We start from the raw sequence: 8,644 nt of genomic DNA on the forward strand, positions 1-8,644 counted from the left end.
CCAACTTACTGGACCCATTGCTGCTTGTTATATCTAATGTTTTTCTCGTAAAAATTCAGCTTGCTCCAAATTGAATTGTATTTCTTCAGGACTTCTTGAAATCTTAGGGTGATGTATCCTGAAAGTGCTTACTTGGATTTTCACGGGGATTATTGCCTCAGCCCTGTACACAAGAGAGAAAGGGTTTTTCCTATGGTTATTCTCAGGATTGTTTTGTACTCCCAAAGTATGTGAGGCAATTCTTCAAACCAGTTGCCTTTGGTTTTATCAAGCCTTTTCTTTGGCCTTTATAAGATATTCCTATTTGTAACCTCGATCATTCCATTGGTCTATGGGTACTAGGCCAAATTGAATCTTAAGTCAATCTTCCATTTTCTGCAAAAATCTTTAAACTTAGAACTCACAAATTAAGTTCTGTTGTTTGTGATTACTACCATTGGGATTCCAAACCGAGTGAAGATATTCTTGTTGATGAAATAGATCACTTGTTGGATGGTAATAGACTGAACTGCCTCGGCCTCAATCCACTTACTGAAATGATCCACTGTCATAATTACAAATTTTCTTGATCCGGCTGTCTTCGGAAATGGGTCAAGGATGTCTAGCTCCCACTAAAAGAAAGGCCAGAGGCTTCCAATTGCCGATTGCATCTCTCCAAAGGTCCTTGGAATGCTCGCATATACTTGATATCTTCGATACTTTTGGACAAGCAGCTTTGCATCTTGCATTATCGTTGGCCAGTAGTATCCTTGTCTGAACGCTTTCTGGGCGATCGTCTAAGCTCCTTTATAGCTCTCGCAATAACCTTTATGAATGTTCTTTAAGATTTTCTAGCCCTCCTCCTTCGTTACGCAATGCAATCATGGTTGAGTTGAAGACCTCCTGTACAACTAACCATCAATTAGTGAATATTTCAAGGATTTTCTTATTGCCTATTTAGCCGACAATTCATCTGTTGACAGATCATCTTGTGCCAAAAACTTATACACGGGTGTCATCGATGATTCTCCTTCCTCTATGGGAAAAGATTCTTCCTCGTCAGTTGTAGGAGTGTGTAGCTCTTCAAACTGAAATGGTTGAGTTAAATGTTGTTCTCCTGTTGCTGCCATTTTGTCTAGAAACTCGGCCTCTTCATTATCACCTCTAGCCATCTGGTGAAGCTCGTAGTTACCCTACCTATCTTTGATCCTCTCCATTAAGAAGTGAACCTTCTTCTCATATCTAATGAGGTTTAGTCCTTAGATTTTAAACTACTCCTGGAACTGATTAACAACCAACTGTAAGTCAATAAAAATAGTAGATTTTTATATACCTATTTCCTTGATGATTTTTAGGGCCATTATTATAGCCTTCGGCTACATTGTTGGTAGCTTTGAAAGAGAGTTTGGCTACGTAGCAAAGTTTTATCCCAGTTTAACTCTGTAAGAGGATCTCAATTCTAGAACCCTAGTTCTGGAAGCTCCATCCGTCCAAACCTTCCACTCCTTGATAGTTGATTCAGGAAATTCTAAAGATTCTAATGGCAGAGTAATTTCTGCAATAAAATCGGCTATTGCTTGGGCTTTCATGTCCTTTCTTGGGACATGTCTAATATAAAAGGCTAACAACTGCCCAGGTGGACAACCACCCTGAAAGCTCTGGCCTATGTAAAACTTTTTGCAGAGGATAATCTATCCTGACTTTTATAGTGTGTGACTTAAAGTATGGACATAACTTTGTGGCAGACATCAGGATTGCCAACACCAACTTTTCAAGAGGAGGATAGTTTAGTTCTACCCCCTTTAAGACTTGGCTGGCATAATAGACTGGGCTTTGCTCCCTATTGTTCTTACGAATGTGTACTGAACTTACCGTTTCCTGTATCACAGACAAGTATAGAAACAAAACCTTGCCTTCGATGGGCAAGCTTAGCAAAAGGGCGATGATAAAGAGGTTTTTAAACTTTCAAATGCTTCTACGCACCCTTCTCCCCAAATAAACTTATTTCTACCTTTTAAAGCTTTAAAGAATGGGAGACACCTTTTGACCGAGCATGATATAAACCAACCAAGAGTTGTAATCTGTAATACCCGGCTAGAGTCCGGCACCGGAATTCTTGTCGTCCGGTGGACTCCGGGATGTCGGAATCCTCTAGAGGGTAGGAGATATGAGTTTCTCAAGAAATGTTGTGTGGTTTACTGTGTTACAGGTAAATGGAACCAAGTTGTGAGTTGAAATGAACCAAGGCAGAGGAGCCAAGTTCGGCCGCCGAAGATAAGTTCGGCCGCCGAAAGTGCCCAATGTTCGGCTTCCGAAGGTAAGTTCGGCCCCCGAATGTTGCATGGTTTTGCATGCGATTGGGCAGCCGAAACTGAGTTGGCCAGCTAGCTTTTGGGCATCCTTAGTCAGCATTTTGGACAGGTGTTATGTCCAATTTGTTGCCAGACGCTTGGCCACGTCTCCCCTGGTTTATTTGCTGAGTTTGAGCAGCTCATGCAGAGTGTTTTGATCGTTCACAAGGGTTTGAATGTTTTGAAGCAAAAAGCTAAGTTTGTGAGAGTTTGAGAGGTTGAGGAGAGTTGGTCCGTTTTCCTTAGTTCAGAGTGTTCAGCTTCTTGTTACAGGAGGTAAGTAATGCTCTTGAACCTGTTTATGTGTTTTCTGAAGGTTTTATGGAAGTTAAGGGAGAGAGATGCATGGTTAAGTGAGAAGTAGTGGTTTTGTTGAGTTATGCATGTATATGTTTCTGTGTTATGTTTGCTTTGTTGTTTGGGGTTATTAGATAGTTTTGGACCCCTGTGATCATATACGTGCGTATATGTGTGTTGAGGAGTTGGAGTATATATGGTTTGCGTGGTTCAAGGGAAGGAGAAGATGGTTTGCCGTTGAAGCTGAGTTCTGGATGAACTCAGGTTCGGCAGCCGAAGGTTCATTCGGCCGCCGAACCTCTTGCATGGTGGCTTGGCTGCCACAGCCTGTTTTGCATGTTCGGCTCTGTTTAAGGGATTCGGCCGCCGAAGGTGCCGCCGAAGGTGTTTGAGTTTCGTCTCTGGAGAGGACATTCGGCCGCCGAACCTGCCGCCGAAAGTGTCCTGTCCAGCTTTCTTTTGCATGCTTTGCATGGATAGTTGAGTGAGTTTAAGGGGATTCTTGGGGAGTTTAAGAGAGTTATTTCTACGCTTGTTTGGTCCCTCATTTGAGTCCATCTGTATGGGTACAGACCAGAGGAACCAGAGAGAGCAGCAGTGAGTACTGCTCCAGAGGTTCAGAGCCTGCAGAGTCAGTCAGTCCAGATAGCCAGAGGTGAGTGGAACTAAACTTATGACTTTTAATTGAACCACAAACTGCTTTTAGCATATCTCATGCATCATGTTTATGCCATAGGTTGAGTGCATTAGTATTCACGAATATGTTGCATTGCATCGTTATTTGGTGATGTGAGTGAATGCTGAATGATCCAATAGTCTCAGACAGGAAGTCCAGGAGCCTTTGACTACGCCCTGGCAGGTATAGTGAAGTCCAGGAGCCTTTGACTACGCCCTGGCAGGTATAGCAAAGTCCAGGAGCCTTTGACTACGCCCTGGCAATGGTAAGTACAGAGGTGTTATATACACATATACATATATGACAGGAAGACGAGGTGCTCGATTCTACGCCCTGGCACAGAGATACTGGGACTATGTGGTGACAGATTTACTCTTGATGTGGCTTGTCTGTGATATGGTGCATTCCATGAGATCATATTTTACTGAGATGTTTTACTGTTCTACTCACTGGTCTATAGAGCTCATCCCACTCCCTTAACCCCAGTTTTGCAGGTTCAGTGTACAGTGTACAGGGACAGTCCAGCAGAGTACAGGAAAAGTAAAGAGATCTGTAATAGCTTAGAGTGGACATGTAATATTAAAGAGATGTAATAGTTGTTGCTTGACCTAGAGATGTATGTTTTGTACATGATCTGTATATGTATATATGTTTTCCTGTATGTGAAAACCAGGCTTAACAGGTATGAGTTAACCCATCTAGAGCAAGCTCTAGTCAGGGATACAGAGTACAGAGTACATGAGTACAGAGTACAGAGATAGTGCATGCACAGGTTAAGCCTTGGTTCAGAAAAGAGTTTTATTTTCACAGAAAATGTATGATCATGTATGAGGTTTACAGGTACACAGAGAGTATAGCAGGCTTGCTACGGGTTCTGGCGGCCTTAAGCCGACCTGAATCCTAGCGCCGGTGATGGTCCATTTTGGGGTCGTTACAGATTGGTATCAGAGCCCTAGGTTCACATGATCGGACCTATAGAGACAGTGTTGGGCTCAGACAGGTTAGAAGTGGTCAAGCACAATAGGAAATCATGTCCACTAGGATAGGGTCTTGAGTCCTATCTGCTATGATATGCCATGAGTGTTGCATGTGTATGATTGCTATGTGATGGTTATGTGCTAAAGTGGTATGTTATATGTTGTGTGTCCAGAGTAAAGATGCGAGGAACTCGTCGATCAGCTCGATTGACTGGAGTCCCACCAGAGAATGAGAGACCAGCTGCTCGTCCTCCTGCATTGCCAAGGGCAAGGTCTCAGAGATCTAGCAGGGAAGGTACGTCAATAGACCCTAGAAGGTCTGTCGACGAGAGCAGAAGAGGAACAGCTAGGGGAGGAAGATCAGAGGAAAGGAGGGAAGCTATGGAGATTGATCAGTCTAGAGATGACAGCATGGGTATAGGCAGTTTTGAGGAAGGTATGGGAGAGTCGCAGGGAGGTGCGCAGACCTCAGGTTTTGGCTATCCAGAGTATCCGATGGGAGGTATGTCGGAGTACTCGAGTTTTGTACCATATCCTCCTTATATGCCTTATATGCCTTATCCTTACTATCCACCATATCCTATGTATCCCTCTTCCCCTACCCATCCAAGTGCAGCACACCTAGAGCCAAATGAACCAGTACTACCACCAGAACCAGTAGCCCCTGTTGTTGACAGACATGAACCTAGCTCATCTGGAGGTAAAGTCCAAATGACGGAGTATTTGAAATTGGATGCTCCTAAATACAACACGGGAGATGATCCATTTGATTACCTCAGAGCAGTTAGGATGATAACCAGTGAATTGGGAGCAGATGATAGGAGAGCCATTGAGATGGCAGGTTTCACAATAAAATGCAAGAAAGCCAGAGAATGGTTTAAGAATTATGTGGAGCCTAGAATGGACAGCATGTCATGGGGAGAGTTCGCCAATGAGTTTGCAGGGTGGGCTTTTCCTGACAGTTCGAGGGAGATGAAAGTAATTGAATTCGAACAGTTGAGACAGACAGATGAGATGAGTGTTGATGAATTCACAGATAAGTTCCTGGATCTGCTTCAGTACGTGGGTCAAGCCTATGATACTGATCAGAAGAAAGCAAGGAGATATACTATGAGACTGCATCCCAGGTATGCTTCCTTGATTCTTCCAGCAGAAAAGGAGAGTTTCCATACCATAGTAGACGCAGCCAGGAAAATGGAAGCTAGTGCCAATATTCAGAAACAGTCAAAGGCACAGGCTTCAGGTTCTAAAGCCCCCACACCAAGCAGTAAAAGATGGGATAGAGCAAAAGGAACAAAGAGTAAGTTCTGGAGTAAAGTCAAGTCAGGTCTGGGAATAGGTAGTGGCTCAAGCTCTGGCACAGCTCCAGTATGCAGACGATGCGGAAAACCACATGGAGGAGTTTGTCGGTTGGGATCTACAGCTTGTTTTCGATGTGGACAGGAAGGGCATATTGCTCGGGATTGTCCGCAGATGACTTTTGCACCATCCCAGCAGATGAGTTCAGGCAGTGTGGTACAGCCAATTGTACGGCCAGCAGCTCCAGTCATGCCTCAGACTAGTGGCAGAGGTAGAGGGAGAGGGGTAGCCTCTACTTCAGCAGCAGGTTCCCGAGGTGGAAATCCGGTAGCCCCAGCACGGATTTTCACAGTGACACAGGAGGAGGCTAACACGTCGAACACAGTGGTGTCAGGTACTCTCATCATTGGGTGTTCAGATGTGTATGCTTTGATGGACCCCGGTGCTTCTCATTCCTTTATTGCTTCGAGAGCCATAGAGCGATTGGGTTTGATCAGTTCTGAGTTAGAGTATCCTCTCTGGGTCAGTGGACCTAGATGTGACCCATCAGTGGCAGTGTCAGTCTGTCGTTTCAGTCCAGTGTTTATCGAGGGTAGATACCTTCCAGCTGACCTTGTGGTTCTAGATTTGACGGATTTTGATGTCATTCTAGGGATGGATTGGTTATCTACATATAGTGCTACGTTGGACTGTCGAGAGAAGTTGGTGAGTCTCAGAGACCAGGATGGGTCAGAGTGTGTCTTCAGAGGAGACAGGAGAGGTACACCCAGAGGTATGATTTCAGCCCTTCAGGCTCGTCGTTTGCTTAGGAGGGGTTGTCAGGGGTTTCTAGCTCATGTGAGAGAGCTAGACAGTCAGGTGAGGGAACTAGCCACAGTACCAGTAGTCCGAGAGTTTCTCGATGTGTTCCCAGACGATTTGCCAGGACTACCACCTGATAGGGAGATAGGGTTTGAAATTGAATTACTGCCAGGTACCAGACCTATCTCTATTCCTCCCTACAGGATGGCGCTAGCTGAGTTAACAGAGTTGAAAGAAAAGTTGCAGGACTTGGTAGATAAGGGTTTCATCCGCCCTAGTACCTCACCTTGGGGTGCTCCAGTGCTCTTTGTTAGAAAGAAGGATGGATCCCTCAGACTTTGTATCGACTACAGACAGTTGAACAAGGTCACTATCAAGAATAGGTATCCCTTACCTCGGATTGATGATCTATTTGACCAGCTAGCTGGAGCAGGTTGTTTCTCGAAAATAGATCTGAGATCTGGGTATCATCAGTTGAGAGTCAGAGAGGCAGATGTGCCTAAGACAGCTTTCCGGACCAGATATGGGCATTATGAGTTCTTAGTGATGCCGTTCGGGTTGACTAACGCCCCTGCAGCATTTATGGATCTCATGAACAGGGTATTCAGTGGGTTTCTGGATCACTTTGTCATTGTGTTTATCGATGATATCTTAGTGTATTCCAGAGATGCAGAGGAGCATGCCCAGCATCTGAGGATCGTTCTGCAGACACTGAGAGAGCATGGTTTATATGCCAAGTTCTCGAAGTGTGAATTTTGGTTACGGAGCATTGCCTTCTTGGGACATGTGGTATCAGCAGAGGGTATTGAGGTAGACCCCAAGAAGATAGAGGCTGTAGCTAACTGGCCTAGACCCACGACAGTGACTGAGATTAAAACCTTTCTGGGACTGGCAGGTTACTACAGGAGGTTCGTTCAGAACTTCTCAAAGATAGCAGCTCCTATGACCAAATTGACTCAGAAGAACCAGAAGTTTATCTGGTCAGACCAGTGTGAAGAGAGCTTTGAGGAGCTCAAGAGGAGATTGACAACAGCACCAGTGTTAGCTCTGCCTGTCAGTAATGAAGAGTTCACAGTGTTCTGTGATGCGTCTCGAGTGGGATTGGGTTGTGTTTTGATGCAGAGTGAGAGAGTGATAGCTTATGCTTCTAGACAATTGAAGAAGCACGAGCTGAATTACCCTACCCATGACCTAGAGATGGCAGCAGTTATCTTTGCACTTAAGATGTGGCGGCATTACCTCTATGGGGTTAAATGCGAGATCTTCACCGATCACAAGAGTTTACAGTACATCTTAAGTCAGAGAGAGCTGAATTTACGGCAGAGACGGTGGGTTGAATTGCTCAGTGATTATGATTGTAAGATCCAGTATCATCCGGGTAAGGCGAATGTTGTCGCAGACGCCCTAAGCCGGAAGTCACTAGGCAGTTTATCCCATATAGCAGTAGAGCGGAGACCAGTTGTGATGGAGCTTTATAAGCTCTTTGACGAGGGATTACAGCTAGAGTTGTCTGGTACAGGTGCGTTAATAGTACAGATGAGAGTGACACCTGTGTTTCTGGAGCAGATAGCTCAGAGACAGCATGAGGACCCTGAGTTGATGAAAATTGCCAGGACTGTTCAGTCAGGCAAGAGTGCAGAGTTCAGATTTGACAGCAAAGGGATCCTTCGCTATGGGAATCGACTTTGTGTACCAGATAGGGGCAGTGTGAAGGAAGACATTATGAGGGAAGCTCATAATGCGAGGTATAGTGTTCACCCAGGAGCCACCAAGATGTATCAAGATCTAAAAAGGGTCTATTGGTGGCCAGCCATGAAGAAAGAAGTGGCGCAGTTCGTGATAGCCTGTGAGGTTTGTCAGAGGGTGAAATTAGAGCATCAAAAACCAGCCGGAATGCTTAACCCATTACCGATTCCAGAGTGGAAATGGGAGAACATAGCCATGGATTTTGTAGTGGGTTTACCAGTAGCGTCCAACAGGATAGACTCGATATGGGTGATTGTGGACAGACTCACGAAATCTGCTCATTTTCTTCCAGTACGGAGTAACTATTCTGTGGATAAGTTGGCACAGGTCTATCTGGATGAGATAGTGAGATTACATGGAGTTCCAGTGTCTATAGTTTCAGACAGAGGACCTCAGTTTACCTCCCGCTTTTGGCGGAGTCTGCAAAGTGCGATGGGCACGAGATTGGAGTTTAGTACTGCTTTCCACCCACAGACTGATGGACAGTCAGAAAGGACCATCCAGACCATAGAAGATAT

The sequence above is a fragment of the Manihot esculenta genome, chromosome 11, assembly GCF_001659605.2.
Source record: "Manihot esculenta cultivar AM560-2 chromosome 11, M.esculenta_v8, whole genome shotgun sequence".
In the NCBI taxonomy this organism is placed as follows: Eukaryota; Viridiplantae; Streptophyta; class Magnoliopsida; order Malpighiales; family Euphorbiaceae; genus Manihot; species Manihot esculenta.